The 16,028-nt window shown below is 39.7% G+C and overlaps 1 protein-coding gene across 1 annotated transcript in view; it reads left to right on the forward strand.

The window, feature by feature from the left end:
* Positions 1-274: 274 nt before the first annotated feature.
* LOC310931412 (poly(rC)-binding protein 4-like) overlaps positions 275-16,028 on the forward strand; it is a 61,612-nt gene continuing 45,858 nt past the window's right edge. The window contains exon 1 of the mRNA XM_083894551.1: positions 275-370. The gene's annotated coding sequence lies outside the window, so the exon portion shown is untranslated. The remainder of the gene's footprint in view (positions 371-16,028) is intronic.

The following is a 16,028-nucleotide window of genomic DNA, read 5'->3' on the forward strand; positions in this document are numbered from 1 at the left end:
TGCGCTCCATCAAAAATACTGGAGGGGGAATCACTCCACAACCGGGGGGGGGGGGGGGGGGGCATTTGTGTTTTACCCACAAGGCACTCGGTTGTCTCTGTTCGTGGTGATAACAGGATGATCGGGGTGGTCGCTGACTGCCTGCATCTCTCTCTCTCTCTCCTCCCTCCCCCTCTCTCTCTCTGTCTCTCTCCCCTCCTCAGCGCACAGGCGCCCTGCACTCCGCTCTGCTGACACACACCGCGAGGACAAGTCCGCACTCCCCGTCGTCCCCGCGTCATTACACTCTATATGGATGCAAAGCCCGGTCACACGCACACATACATGGGGATACTTTAGTGCGAACTGCAGCCTGTGACCTTACGAACTGGTGAGTGGCTCACATTTGATTGACTTATTTATTTTTATGTGTTTATTTTGTGTGGACAGCATGTTCCCTATTCTCCAACTTGAAAACAACGGTTTATCCACAAACGTGTCAGATCACACGGATTATACATACAGAGATATTTTTGTTTGTTGTTTTGTCTTTTTTTTTCTTTATTTTTTGAAGCGAAGAATGAGACCTTTATTAAAATGCTCTCACTGCCCACAGTGATGTGTGACTTGTGACTTGACTCTCACATGAGCGCAGATTAGAGTGCTGTATGAAATCATCTGCTAGGGCTGAACTAATGAAGCCAAGTGATTGAGGTGTTAAATCCAGCATATGGCCACAAAAGTGTCCAAAGGACAAGAGCAGAGGACGCAAGGAGAGAGAGGGGAAGACAATTGGTCTCTGTGTGTGTGTGTGTGTGTGTGTGTATGCTTTTATGATAATGAAAGTGGACCCCTCTGGCCAGGGCCAACCCTGAACAACACAAGGATCATTCTCAAAACAAGATACTGTGGGCGCCTGCTTGGTGCTGAGGCAGCGAGTGCGTGTGACAGCACCATTATTCACCATGATGCCTAATTGCATTAGTTGTACAGTGGTGGGTGGGGGGGGGGGATGAGTGTCCTGATGAGCTGACCCAAATGAAAACCTCAGGTCAGTACCAGATCATGTGTGCACCCGTCTTATTTGTTTGTTTAATGTATGTGAAGCTCAGGGAAGTGACACACACTTATTCCCAAATTATTTTGTTTACAATTCACAGCCAGTATAACATAAATCGGAGGGAATTTTATATATATATATATATATATATATATATATATATACATATGAACATAGAAGCATGAATTTAATGTCTTGATATTTCCCTCAGATTGTATTTACTGGAGTAAAACTGGGTAATATATCGACATTATCTTCACATTATGACAACATATCGTCTCAGATTTGTGATTTTAAGGGGATTTATTCAAGATGTACAATAGTACATTTGATATTAAGTAAAATACATGGAGTTGACATAAAAGTACACTGCTACAGCACAATTTTTTAGCATATTTATATTCAATTTCATAGATTCTAACACACAAACCTTAAAACTAAAGGAAACAACTGTATTTTTTTTAGTTTAAAACACAGGTTAAGAAACAGTGTCTGTATAGAAATGACTGCACACAACATTTTGTCACATCCTCTCAGAAGCACACGCCTCTAAAAGGCTCTAAAACTTAACCTGAGCACAGAGAAAGAGACGTATCTTGTATATAAATCGGGACACAGTCTAAAAAATATTAATATATTATTTATAAACCGTATCACTGCTCAGCTCTACGTTGCGGATCGTCGAGCCCATATGAAATTCGAGAGATTGATCGTCCCCAGATTCTTGAGCACTACACAACAATCAATACATTAAAAACAAACATCAGAGAGTGGCCCATGCAGATTGATTAAGGACATTTATGGTCCCTGCTGCCTGGAGACGCTTGTGTATCCCGCATCTGCACAAAGAAATGGGACAAAATTGTTTATCACAGCTGTAACCTGATTGTGGGGAGACCTTATTTGGCTGTAATGCATTTTAGGATTATGTTTGAAGCTTCAGATTAATCTTCAGAAACATAAATTATATAATAAGGAATAAACTTCATTTTCTGTCTCTCTCTCCTTGTGTGTATGTAAACTCACACTTTGTTCTGGAAAAGGGGAAAAGGGGAATAGGACATGCAATTTGGCTGATTTGAGAGGCACACATAACATCCCGTGTAGTGGGACTCGAGGGGGCACAATAACAGACCATCATGCTTTGCTGACTCGCTGTCCAAATGCAATTCCTTAATGCACTCTGAGAGTCCCGAGATCTAATAAGAAGTGGAAGAGCATCTTCAATAATGAAACCCCACCTGCATCCCTGCTGCAGACGGAGGGGCTGGAGCGGAGAGGCTTCATAAATAACAGAAGCCAGACCTGACACGTGCTGCTCCAACATCTGCAAGCTGCCAATAATCCCTCTCATCTACTAAGATGCTGCCGTTGCAGACTTGAAAAAAAATGGGCACGGCTCTCACTTTTGGTTTTTGCAATCATCAAGTTAAAAAGGAGCAGCTCATTGCAGCAGCTTTAGAGAGTAACTGTAGACGTTTACTGATGAGGAGGGGGAAAAAAGTAGTAACCTCTCGAGATAATTAAGATTTTAACAACACATACGAGCGCAGTTGTTTCCACCGACAAATTATGTTGTGCCGATTATTACTTTACCCTCTTGATTGTTTTTAAAATCATGCCAACATCACACTTGTGGTAAAAGCTGCAGCATGTAACTTCTGTTGTTGTCGATGTTGTTCTTCTGCCTCTGTTTGGTCTCTGTGAACAGAAATGTGTTTGAGTGCTGCGTCATTCATCTAAAAACAGCCTCTGTCAAGTAATACTATCAGACCTGATAGAGGGAGCATTTGTGTGTTTAACATTTTTTAAATTGTTTGTGTTTTTTAAATAATTAACGCAATTTTCATATTTTTCGGCGAATATTTTTTGGAATCTTTGCTCTGCGTAACAAAGAAATCTTTCAAACTGAATCTTACATTTTGTGGACAAAACAAGGGTTGGGTTAGGGGTGAGGGTTAGGGTTATCTACTCAACATATCTACGCTGAGTAGATATGCGTGACGTCGTCAGACTGCCGGCCACTGATTGGTCAGAGTGCCGTCACAGGAAGAGACACAAGAATCAAGCTGAACAATGGCGAAAAATCTCAATATTTAACAAAGGAGTCTGGTGTATTTAGCGACAGCACTGCTGATCGTGATACATCATCATCATACATCATTCCTGCCACTGTATTTCAGTCTAGAGACTGTCAGACGAGTTACGGAGGAAGTACTGAACAAATAGTTTGAATTAACTGATTCTAATGATTCCATTACACTGTAAACAACTGCTTTACAAGTCACTAGTCACTCGTTTGTCCGTATAAAACGTAGTCACTGCAGTTTCATGCAGCCGTGCAGTGATGACTGCGCCCACTTTGAGTAGGTACTTTTTTGTTGTGGAAACGCAACCTAAACTGTGCCGTGCCTAGGCGAGCCGGGACCATAGTGGAAAAGGGCCAATTGGCTAGCATACCTGTTTGTTAATAACAGACCTGTGCGTATCCTGGTATAAACCTGCTCCTGTGGACTTCACAAGTAGCCGAATAAGATGCACTGCTAAAGAGAGAAGCTTGAAGTTAGCAAGTGAGTCACAGACAAAATGGCAGTGAAAGTTCACCCAACATTTACAGCGTTTTTGTTGAAAGAAACGAGTACAGACTGTATTTGAAAATGCTTCCGATGACACTGGTTGCAAAAAGAACTTGAATTGAAGTCTACGGGAAATTTAGACAATTGCTTACATGATTTATAACATCAGTAAACGTAACAGAAAAGTGAATGATCTTCATTACTAGTTTTTTGCACTTCATTAGAATATAATATCAGTTCCCTTTTAAAGGGGAAATAGATTTTATTCTTATTCTAGTTTCTATTTTTTGCACTTTAGTTGCACTTTTTGAACTTCCATTTTCAATAAGTGAGAGAGCGCCTGTCGACTGGCAAATCTTTGCAACCGGAAGAAGACCATTTCTATTTTTATACACAGGCTGGATGAGAGGGGGTCGAATGTGTGTATTAGTTTCATCTATGGATGCATGATATTGGACCTTTTGCAGATATCTTTGCTTGGGCTGATAATCGATACTGATATATATACATACTGAAGTGCTCATGTAGTCTCTTCTCTAGTCGAATCGACATAATATTTTTCATACTCGTGTCACAGCAGATGTAGATATAAATTTCCCTCATTTCTGCATATCTTGGTGTGTTTACATTTTAAAGCCAATGTCTGCTGATACCAATATCTTATGATAATATCGTGCATCCCTAGTAAGTGTTGCCTGCTCTCGCTCGCTCTTCCAAACCTCCAGACCAGAGGAATTGTTTCCGTTTAGACTCTTCACTCAGTATCAGCATCATTACTCAGTCATTCATTTAGATGATGTTACTGGAGCTTTGTTGGGGAAACAAATTAATTTCGTCTCCAATATTTGAGATAATCCCCTATAGCAATTAACCTGCTTTTGAGCAATTAACCTGTACGTGTCGTTATCTTCTAACTGCACACTCTCGAGGTTTGAATCATGTACCTTCCCTCTTGTCTTTGTTGTGTCTTCATTATCCTTATATGTAACCACAGTGTAGGCTGAAGCTCTACAAGAAAGTTACGAGGCAGAATCACATGAATACTATGCAAGTAAACAGTGCAGATTCCTTTTGTTTTTGTAAAGTCCTTTCTCGCTCTGATATAAAGAGATCCTTTCTTCTTAAACAGTGTGACCCTCCCTGCTGCTCTCACAGACTGACCCAGTGGTTGACATGGCCGCGGGTCGTCTCTGCGATGAAAAGACAACACTGTGTAGAGCTCTGGGGATTGACCCAACAGGCCTCATGACTCTGCTGTTGTGTCTCACAAAGAGTCTCATGAGCGTGATTTATTTAGTTCAGAGGTTTCCATGAAAGAGCAGCTTTCATTGCTGTCTTCACTGTAAAGAGCGCCTCAAGAAACAAAGGTAGGTGTTTGCTATGTATAACATACAGAAAAAAACATGACATGCCAATAATGTCTTTCTGCCATATAGTTGCAATGCTGGTCATTTTTCACCAGATGACACAAATAGCTCTGTTTTGCGGTGCTGTTACACTACACAGTTTTAGCCCGACTTGGCTCTATTCGACTCTAGGAGTTCGGTTTTTTTGCTTTTACATCAGTGATAGAACCTGGTACCAGTTTTTTTTGGTATCTCTTCTGGCGAGGTCGAACTGAGTCGATACTGTGAAGTCAACAGACTCTCATCACTGGAAGAGCCATGTGCGACGTCTGACACAAGAATCAAACTGAATAATGCCGAACTGTAGATCACTTTAACAAAAAAAAAAAGTTCTTGGCACATTTCGGCATTACCGCCGTCACCATTAACGCATGATGCATTTCCATGACAACTGACTGGAATAAGACGCGTGTGTTTACGCGTCACCCGATTGTTAAAATGAGTCTCTAAAGTAACTCTAAACTTTAAAAACAGAGGTACACAGTACACAGGTACGCTGGTTATTTGTAGCGCTGCTCTCTTCTTTTAATAAACAAATCGCTCCAGTTTGCCTGTAGATCCAATACAATCCAAAAAACGGCGCTAAATGAGCTAACGTAGCTAACAGAGCTAACTGGTAAATGGTGTCTGGACTCTGGTGCTGTGGCATGAAAAAACTGCGTTACTTTAGAGGCTAATTTATCAATCGGGAGTCACGTAAACATGACTTCACACGCATCTTTTTCCGGTCAGTCATGCATTAACATTTACTCCGTTAGTGATGTTAAAGTGCCCAGCACTAAAAAAAAGCTTGAAAACATCCCGGTCACACAGGAAGTTACTGAACGATTCAGTAAACAGATCTTTTCAATGAACTGATTCTAATGATTTAGTTACACTGAAAACAACTGGTTTTACAAGTCACTAGTTTGTGTATTGTCGTTTAAAGCGGCGTCACAACGACCCTGCCCACAGGGAGTAGGAGTATTATGGTGATGGAAAACAATGTTGTACCTGATACCGAACCGAGTAGAGAATTATAACTTGGAAAAGTGCCATTAATTGTTCAAGAATGACTGGCGTAATTGTGAAGATGAATGTATCATCTGCTTATGAAATAATAATAATTTTAAAAGAAAGCTGGAAAATGAGTGTAAACCATCTTTTCTTTAACATCTTAAAGGAGTAAGATAAGGGCTAGACATATACAGAGGGATAGATAACGCGTCACCAAACGACAAACTGCTGGTTGCAGTTTTCTAGGAGCGATGGCTATCTTTTAATGGCGTCTAACGACTTTTGCCAGTAAAGTCTCTTAATGGAAGCAACAGCCGAATTAATAGACAGCAGCTCTTGGGTGGTCGCCATGTTGCATACAAAGGATGCTTGACGTCCCTTCTCTGTCTTCATCATGTAAAAGCCTGCTTCTAGTGTGCCAGGGGGAAAAAAGATCAAAATGGCGTCAGAGTGGAAGCAAATCACTGGCAGATTCGGCTGCTTTTTCTCAACTCAATATTATCAGATTAGGAGTGACAAAATTTGCCACCAAGTCTTACTTCTCAGCTTATTTCGGCTGTTGTTCGCTCATTTTCAAGTTGTTTGCAGTGTGGGGAGCTACTCTCATTGAGACAGTGAAATTAATCTAGACTGCAAGTGATTGGTGGTCCATTGCACATCGCTTTTTGTCACTCACAGCGACAAACTCTTGTAGCCATTAAATCAGAGTTAAATAGAACTTAAAGCTGCACTAAGATGGATCGCTCGATCTGGGGTCACAGCTCTATTTCCCGAGCTCCTCCCAACAGATCAGCATTGACAGATGCACTAATTTCACATGCATCGGATGACTTGTGACTCCATCTCTGAAGCTCTTCTGTTATTGACATGCGTTTAATTGTATTGACTGACACCATTGTACCCTTTCTGTTTTTTTTTTAGCATTCTTTTCAGCCTGAAGTAGCAATAATTTCACTCGAGTGACCTGTGTGCAGATTAGTTGTGGTGTGACAGCCAATAGGGGCACCCTCTCTCTCTCTGAACTGCCCTGTGATTGGTCACAGTCTCCTGTGATGGGACATATTTGTGAAAAGGAAGTAATTCCCTCCTCAATCACTTTATTTAAATTCAGGATGTGCGATATTAGACTTTTTGCTGATATTCGACAACCCCTGCGACAAACTGCAAAGGTGATTTAGTCTCTTCTGTCGTTAAATTAACATAATCTTTTACATATTCATGTACATGTAAAATGAATTAACATTTAAGGTGGTAGCAGCCTATTTAGCCCGCTGTTTCAGTCATTAGTCATGCGGGGGGATGTTCATGTGTTTGCAATAATGCATTTTAACTGATATGGTGCATCCCTAATTTCCAGTATGCTGTAATATTATTATAGGTCTGCAACCGTTTATTTTCACGATCGATTCATCTTTCATTTGGAAAATCATCTGAAAAATGTTTCACAAACCTGTGAATGATGATGTTCTCAAATGTCATGATTCAGTTTGAGTGATTTATTTGTTTTAGGGAGCAAAAAAAACGGAAAATACTCACATCCAAGAAGCTGAAAAATAAGACAAACATGTTTTAATCATTAAAAACCCCTCAAATAAAAAAAATAGTTAAAAAATTACAATTAATTTAGTAATCGATTAATCAAGCCTCTATATGCCTGTATGTAGATGGGCTTCTTTGGTGGATTAGTCATGGAAGTGCGAACTGAGGAGAGTTTTTTTTTTTTTTTTTTTTAAATGAAGCTGTAGGAAAGTTGATTAAATATTTCACGTCCCCATGAAGACGATGCCTAAGCGATTTCAAATGCATCTCTATTCCCTAACATCCGGTGAGTAAGTGCTGTGCATCAGGAGAGGAAACTAAAAGACTGCCTTAGTGACAGTAATCCACTTTGTTCTACGGTGCACTAAATGGAATGGAGCTTTTTCTCCTTACAATTGGCCATCTGCAACTGTGTGTGTGTGTGTGTGCATTGTGATGGAGGAGGAGTGATGCTTTTTACCCCCACCCCCTTCAGCTGCTGAGTGCCTGAAATATTTAACAGCGACTGCACTATTTTTGGGTTTGTGTTCCGTTTGTTGTGGGGCTTATGTAATATGTAGCTTCAGCCCAGCGTGCCTGGTATACTGCTGGATACCAAACAGCTCCACTGCTGTAAATGGTAAATGACTTTGCATTTATATATCCACCATAAAGGATAACGCCCAGTAAATCAGTGCAAAGTCTCCCGGAGCATCTGTGCTCTGATGAATTGAATCACCATTTTTTTTTTTCTGTTGCACCTCGTCTTCTCGGGTTACTTGCGCCTCAGTGATGTCGCTCAGCTCTTCTCTGACTCCCGTCTATATCCCTCTTTCCCTCTCCATTAGTCTCCCATCTCTCTCCGCTCTCCTCTCCTCCTCTTTCCTCCGAGGTGTCGGATTCTCTGACTCATGCCCTGGTGTGGAGGATGGGAGGAAAGCAGGGATGAAAGAGAGGAGAGGAGAGGAAAGTCATTTTGCAGATATAGACAGTGACCTTCATCCAGTGAGAGGAATGGGATAAAAGCTGGCGTTAATGCCCTGCCAAAGTGTGTTCTCCACCATGCCAAAAAAAACACATTCAGAATGATATATTGTCCCTAATAGAAGCTCCATAATAATAAGGACCATGCTATTGCACGTCAAGGGGAGGCAAATGTCAAAAAAAGGATAAACACTCTGGGACTTTAAAGTATAAACTGAATGAAGTTTGAGGTTTTCTTATATACAGTATAAATATACAGATGTCTCTGAAAAAAAAACAAGTTTTATCATTTTTGTTGGTCACTGAGCTGAAATGATTAGAACTTAGCGCATTTAGGCGGCTTTTTTCTATTACTATATTAAAATGTATGTACTGAGGCGAAAACAATGTGCAATGTAGAGTGTCTTATACTTTTTCCCATTTTATATAAACTATAACTATATAAATACACTTTTTTTTTTTTAAATCAAATTGAATTTGTGACATACGTCACATTTCCATAGGTCACTTGGTATGAACAAAAACAGAAGAACAACGGTCTATATTTTGGAGGATGTCCAAACAAGGAGTTGTGTATTATTCCCACAGCGATTTACCAAGGTGCATCTGTGACAGATCTGTGTCGCCTGAGCGCTCAGGGTTAATTGATCAGGGAGAAACTAAATCAATTGACTCTGTTTTTTTGTTTTTCTTCACTGTCTCATTTCTCAGAAAAACATTTAATGTACATTCTGTCCAGAAAGAAAATGCTGGCATGTTCCATTTTCACGTGTCATAATGACATATATAAAATTAGGATATTGGCGTGTATAGAATTACAATTAGAAGCAATTGTTACAAATCAAACGCATGTTTCAAAGTGTTTGTTTTGAGATATATATATAAAAAAAAAGTGAATTTTAGCGAATGAATCCATAAAAGGGCCAAATACATTGGATATCAGATAATCCAATGTATTTCACATGATTTTTTTCATGTGAAATGAAAAAAATCCCATATATCACATGCTTCACTATGCACAGACTGCAAAAAAGATAAAAATTCAGCAAAAGCATTTTAGCCAAGTCATCTTTTGGCAGTTTATTTGTTACACAGTTGGAGAATGAGGTCTTTGAAATGACTCAGCGCACCATAAAATGGTGTAAAATTACTGTAGCAGACGAGTTTGGGATATCTGTTTAGGACACAGAAAAGTGGCATCGTTCCGTCCTTACACTTGTAATTAAAATGCTAGACAAGCTAATGTATTATTGTTATTATGAAAATGTTGTTCACTGTCGGTTGTGGGCCATTGCTTTATAGTAAATGTAGGGCTGCGGGCCATGCACTGGGCAGCCATTTTGTGTATGTGTGTATATATATATATATATATAGAGAGAGAGAGAGAGAGATTGTTAAAATAATGTTAAATAGTGTATAAATGGTCAAAAATGATCTCTATAGCCATTACAGAATTGGGGTAGTTTGAGTATTCATTACTAAACTGGAGTTCTGCTCCAGTGTGACGACTGGTGGCTTAGGATAGACTGCTATTATTATGCTGCTCCTCATTAGCAGTTGAATTCACTTTTTATTACTCAGACTCTGCCGGGGACAGTGATCAGTGTCTAAGCAGCTTACACACATACAAGCACGCGCACACACACACACACAGGCTGAAGTATTGATTGTCACTCTGAGGTATGACAGAATTTGCAAAAGTTCCTGTTTCTCTGGCAAAGGTATTTGTAAATGATTGGTGGGTGCTGAGTTAACAACAAAAAGCTGAGGAGAGCAGCTGGTGTAACGCCAGGGCTAAAATCTACCATGTTAATTTATGATCTTGTTTAAAAAAAAGATATACATACATACAAATACATATGTATATAATCTAAGTGAATATATAGAGAAAGTCTGAATATATATGTATGTATATAAAGAAAGTCTGAATATATAAATACATACACATAAATACAGTGAATATAGTGAAATACTGAATATATGCAGTATATAAATATGTCAGAATATAATATATTCAGACTTTCTCTATATATATTCAGACTTACATTCAATATATCCTTAAATTAATTTCCTGAAGGGCATGCCATGATATATCTATATATATATATATAGATATATTTATGTTTTGAAGTAGCTATGAAGACATACTACAGCCTCACATCTCCCCATCAGCCAGAAAACGCCGTCTTTGCAGATGCTTTGCGGCGTTTGTCACAGCTCTTTTTGAAATTAGAAAACTTTCAAACTTTCAGCATATTTGTTTACGCAGTGGTTTAAGTCACCCTTTTACATAGCGCTTTAAAAAAAAAAAAAAAAAAAAGGGAGTGCCTGAGACTAATCCTATCAGGCCTGCACATTTAGATGCAGTGGCTGCAGCAGCAGACTTGGCCTCCTCTCTGGTGCAGGAAGAAGCCAAGCTGCTTGGCTCCAACAACCCCAGGATCTGATATCCTTCTCTGGGGCCTTGAGGTTGACAGGCGACTCACGCCACGCGGCCGACACAGTTATGCTTTAACGCCACAAGAAGCCGCGGGCTGAGAAGAGAGGACAGGCTCCTCTGCGCTGAGGGTTGACCCCTCCCATTATATGTGACACAGCTGAGACTGACATGCTGAGAGATGAGACACCACTCTTTAATTTCAAGCCTCTCCTGTTTCACAGCTAACGCCTCCTCCTCTGTCCACTTGTCTTATGCTCTCTCTCTGTCATCTCAGTCAAGAGATTGTGGAAGTGCGTCTAATAAAAATAGTAATAGAGCGACTCTCTGCCCACTTTATTAGGTACGCAGGACACCTAATGAGACTGAAGAAGTGGCTTGTGGTGTTCTGCTGCTGCTGCTGCTCATCTGCTTCAAGGTTGGACATTCTGAGAGGGTCTATTTCAGACCTTGGTCGTAATGAGGGGTTATTTGAGTTACTGCTGTCTTTTGTCATCATGAACCAGTCTGGTCATTTTCCTCTGACCTCTGGGATCAACAAGGCAATTTGTTGCCCAGAGAACTGCTGCTGCTGACCATATAGTTACTCTTTTTCTCTCTAAACTCTAGAGATGGTTGTTGTGTGAGAATCCCATTAGAGGAGCACTTTCTGAAATGCTTAGACTCAATTTTCATTCTGATGCTTGGTTTGAACTTCATTTTTATCATGTCTACTTGGGACTGGCATTACGAGCAAAAGGGCTTTTTGGGATATTTGACAGTGTATTTGGTGAATATACCATATAATTAATTTACTTTCTAGGGCAGTGGTGAGCAATTGGCAGCTCGTGGGTTAAAAATGGGCCCCACCAGCATTAATATACATATATATATATATATATTAAGATAGAAAAATTACAAAATCTGTGAATATTTGAAGACTCCAAACTCCAGTGCATGAGAGCTGGTGAAAATAATGTAGGCTTCACAGCATGTTGAGCTAAGTTGCAGCAAAAGAGATGCATTCAAAGACCCTGGTAAGTGATGCAAGTCCACTACTCTTTTTAATAGAATTAGGAGAAGTCACATTCACATTTTCCTAATAATGTGGCCAGTAAGTGTATATAGACCCTGATACAATTTTGTCACCTCATCTTATTGTCAGTGAAGTGGTTAATCATTCTGTTCTGGGTGGATCAGGGTGGGTGGGATTCATTCATGTGTCTTGCATTAATCAATCACAGTCTATTGATTTATTGAATTTTGAATGAGATTCTGGTGACGCTTGTTTCCGGCAGGCTGCCACATGGAGCTGAGGAAACAGATGAGCTGCATTTTTAAGCATTGTGTGTTTTAGTCTTTCCAGACGCGTCATAAATACATGTTTAATGTGAACTATATATTATTCCATTTCAAGTCAAACACTTTTGCTTTGAAATGATGTGAAATATGTCACAAACAATGATACAATTGTGATATTTTTAAGCTCATAAGGCCCACCTCTTTTTCCTCAAAAAAGTTACCACGCTCTATGCTCAGTGGCCCCCCAGATCATTTGAGTTTGAGATCCCTGTTGTACAACTTAACAGAGAGAAACTTCAGGGGAGTCCGGTTTACTGTAGCTACAGCGGAAATACTTTTACATTTCATTTCTGAGCTCCTGAGAGGAAGTTTAAAGTAAAGCCCATGCTTCATTTGTGCATATTTGATTCACTCAACTGAATCTTTTTCTTGCCCCACTGTTCAGAGGAGTTGCTCATCTAAAATTCCCTCTCATCTTTTTTCTCACTGTCTTAATCCTACAGTAGTTCCTTCTGCAAAATAAAATAAAATAAAATAAAAAAGTATCACTTGTTCATGCACCCCCGATTTTGGCCCTTTATTATAGAACAGTTCTGACATCTGTAATGCTCCGACTTGTGCCATATCAACATGCGCAATATTCAAATGGCCAGGAAATGACCCTAAATAATTGTTATTTTTATTTGTTATTAACTTCCCTTCACTATCATATTTAGAGAAGATAATTGGTTGATCTATTGCTACTCGAGTCACTGTAGCTGGATTTTAATTATCATGTGGTATATGGCTTTATCAGTATTGTTTGAACTCACTTTACAATGGTTTCATTGCAACATATTTTTCTGTGAAATCTGTGAATATTCAAATATTCCCAACATTCAGCTCATGAGAGCTGGTAAAAAATAATACAGGGTTCACAGGGTTGAGCCGCAGCTAAAGCGATGCATTCAAAGACACTGATAAATGTTATAATTTCATCAAGATGTGACACAAGTCCATGACTCTTTTTAATAGAATTCACGCCAAATTCAGAAAGTAACCGTTCAACTTACCCTTGGCGGACCCCTGTTCTAAGGCTTCATTCTCCACATGAGGCTCATGGGGAGATTGAGCCAATCCCAGCTGACATAGGGTGAAAGGCGGGGTCACACCCTGGACATGTCACCAGTCCATCACAGGTCCAACACACAGAGGCAAACAACCATTCACTCACACAGACAGTCAATTTTTAGTGGCCAATTAACCTAATCTGCATGTTTTTGGACAGTGGGAGGAAACCACAGAACCCAGAGAAAACATACACAGGGAGAACATGCAAACGCCATACAGAGGCCCTCAGTCCGAACTAACGATTTTTCTTGCTGTGAGACAACTGCATCTCCACATATTGAAGACATCCCTACTCATCACATATGAAATATTGCATTTTATGTTAAATCACACAGCCTCAGCATGAATCCCACTTCATTTTTATGTTTCTCACAAATGTAAATGTATAAGAGTTGTGTGTATATGCAATCCGCTCTCTCAGCGTGTGCTAATATTCCTCTGCTGCGCGGCTCATAAAGCAAATGTCGCTGATGAGAGCCAGCGTGTCTCGTGGCTGTGATGTGGTTACAGCTAATTCAAACATGCGGCCCCCCCTTTAAATATTTCACTTGCACGCAGCATTGGAGTGTGTTTAATTTAAGAAGCCTAAGTGCAGAGAGCGGTGTTAATATGCAGCCGCTATAGCTGCGTCAGTTCATCCTCTGCCGTGGCGCTCTCTTGTGTACAGGTTAGACACGTAGACAGAAAACTGCGAATGGAAGTGTGTGTTTACACGTCTCTTTGTGTACCCTCGCGTGTCCTTGTGTGGATGTCTTAATTCTCCGAGTGTCTCATTTAAGTTTGGAGGAGCGTGGCCTTAGAGGGGTTTCATTCTCGTATACTTATACTTACTTACCTTTTTTCCCCTCCTCCTTTATCTCGTGTCAGCAGACGACACGCGTGCATTGTGTCATCCGTGTGCTGAGACACGGCAGTCGTTTGAGTTTGTCCGTGACACATATCCGCAGAAAGCCCTGTGACAGCAGATCAAAGCCTCTCCACGCGCATGTGTGTGTGTGTGTGTTTCCACTGTGTGTGTGTGTGTGTGTGTGAATTTTTGCCTGCTTTCATCTCAGCAGCTGTATGTGGGTTTTTGTTTTGGTGCACACAGACCCAGGGGAATGTGACTGTCTGTGAAGTGCGAATGCTCTCTCTCTCCCTCCTCTCTCACCCTGACTTGGCGCGTGTGCACACGTTGACACCCTAGCACTTGTTGCCCGTGTACCCGCCCTGAGGAACACCCTCTGCCCTCTGCCTATGTGACACTTAATACCTCAAACCTGTCTCTGCAGTGTTCGTAGAAGGGGGGGGGGGGGGGACCCTGTCTCCTCTCTTTCATCATGGAGAGCCTCCATGTCCTCATTCTTTTCTTCATTTCATAAGCTGGAACTAAGCTGGCTGTCCATTGGCTGTGTCGGGGACATGTTTGTCTCAGAATAATGTCCAGTCTGAGCAGGTTGTACAACGTCCTTTTCATCTCGACAGTCTCCCTTGTCTCATGAAAATGGGGCAAGGAGAGAAAAAAAAAATTGCTGGCGTCTGTCGAGGGATGTATGCTGAATGCTTTTATCCTTGGAATCTTTGATGTACGCTTTATAGTAATGAAATGACTCTTTGTGATATCCATAATGCTATTTCTCTTTGTGTGGTAGAAATAATAATAATAAAATAGATAAGGACCAATTCTGAGCATGTTTCCTTTCCTTTAAAAAGGAAAAATACAATTTCCTTATCATGACAGAACAATAATCCCCCCAAATTCTATAATAATATTAATAATAATATAATATTTGCTCTATTAGAATCAAGGACTGAATTAAAATGATTAATTGATTAATACATTTTTTTAGCTGATTATTGCCTTACTATTACTTTATAAAATGTATTGTGACAATTTAATGGTTTCTAATCAAGAAGACTGCACCCTAACCCATTAACATACATAATAATATAATTTTTAATTTATAATATCGAGTGTATGTCACAGATTTTTTTCAGTATAATTAATATGATGATAATCAATTCAACAGTGTTCAAAACCAGGAAGTCATCACATGTGTTTTTTATTTGGGTAATCATTTGCTGTCTGACTATATTGTGCTGCTATCTTGACCAGGTTTTAAAGAGATATGTGATCTAAATGGGACAAATGTGGTTAAATAAAAGCAAAATTAAAAAAGTAAGAAGATAGGACGATATCCAAAAGACCATATCTTATCATATATATAGATATTGATATAATATCGCTTAGGGGTGTAACAGAACATGCAAGTCATGGTTCGGTAAATTTTCGGTACGGAGAGAAATGCGAACAAAAAACCTAACATTGTTTTCGATTAATTAAAAAAATAAGAATAATGTAAAGAATTATAACAGAATAATTATCATATATATTGCTACACCTGCTACAAACAAAACACAGGTGAATGTGGCGGTTCTGAAATAAATCAAATGTAAGTATAATAGAATAAAGATCAATTATAGGAGAGCATGTAAACATTTTCAACTTCACATTCAGGTAGTTTAACAGTTGTACTCAGATTCATTCTATTGTCAAGGCATCTTTGTATCTTAATTTGATACGAAAGTGAAGCCATCACAGAGGAGATTCATCCAGGTTCTGAATCATGCTTCTTATCTGCTTTTGCACAGATTTTTGCGCCCCCTTGTACCGGTGATATTCACATGAGTTATCATGCTGA

The sequence above is a fragment of the Microchirus variegatus genome, assembly GCF_963457635.1.
Source record: "Microchirus variegatus genome assembly, chromosome: 9".
NCBI classification, from domain to species: domain Eukaryota; kingdom Metazoa; phylum Chordata; class Actinopteri; order Pleuronectiformes; family Soleidae; genus Microchirus; species Microchirus variegatus.